Raw genomic sequence first — 812 nt, 5'->3', positions numbered from 1 at the left:
AATGAACATTTTCGAAAAGTTGAGCCAATCACGTTAAAGGCTTTTCACATAATTTCTTATTTAATCCTTACGAACAATTCTTTTTTTTTTTTTTTTTTTTTTTTTTGAGACGGGTCTCGCTCTGCCGCCCAGGCTGGAGTGCAGTGGCCAGATCTCAGCTCGCTGCAAGCTCTGCCTTCCGGATTCACGCCATTCTCCTGCCTCAGCCTCCGGAGTAGCTGGGACTACAGGGCACGCGCCCGCCAACTCGCCGGCTAGTTTTTTGTATTTTTTTAGTAGAGACGGGGTTTCACCGTATTAGCCAGGATGGTCTCGATCTCCTGACCTCGTGATCCGCCCGCCTCGGCCTCCCAAAGTGCTGGGATTACAGGCTTGAGCCACCGCGTCCGGCCCAATTCTTTAATATGGTACTATTTTTCATCCATTTTACAGAGGTGTATATAGCAGTTACCCACTTTCCCATCTGAGTATCTGAATCTCCTACTGGCTATCAACTTCTTTGGGAAAGAACTGGCTCTTGTTTACATATTCTAGTATAGTATAGCTTATGACAACATGGTTGGCACTTAAAACACAGTGGCTTGATGAACGAATAAGTTCCTAGAAAACGACGAGCCTGCATTTTCTAGTCAAGTCATATGTACGACAGAAGGGTCAAATATAGGTGAGTTTTAAAGACTCTTCTTAATTAATATGAGTTAGCCACTTTCACAACCTTAGACATTTACCCTTGATTCCCGTCTGTATATCATGAAAATTTGATAGTACCGATTACTATGTATCTGTTTATGTACCTGGGACTTTTGGAAGGC

Source organism: Rhinopithecus bieti, unplaced genomic scaffold (genome assembly GCF_001698545.2).
Source record: "Rhinopithecus bieti isolate Rb0 unplaced genomic scaffold, ASM169854v2 scaffold_2483, whole genome shotgun sequence".
NCBI lineage: Eukaryota > Metazoa > Chordata > Mammalia > Primates > Cercopithecidae > Rhinopithecus > Rhinopithecus bieti.
Note: the sequence above shows the minus strand (reverse complement) of the source record.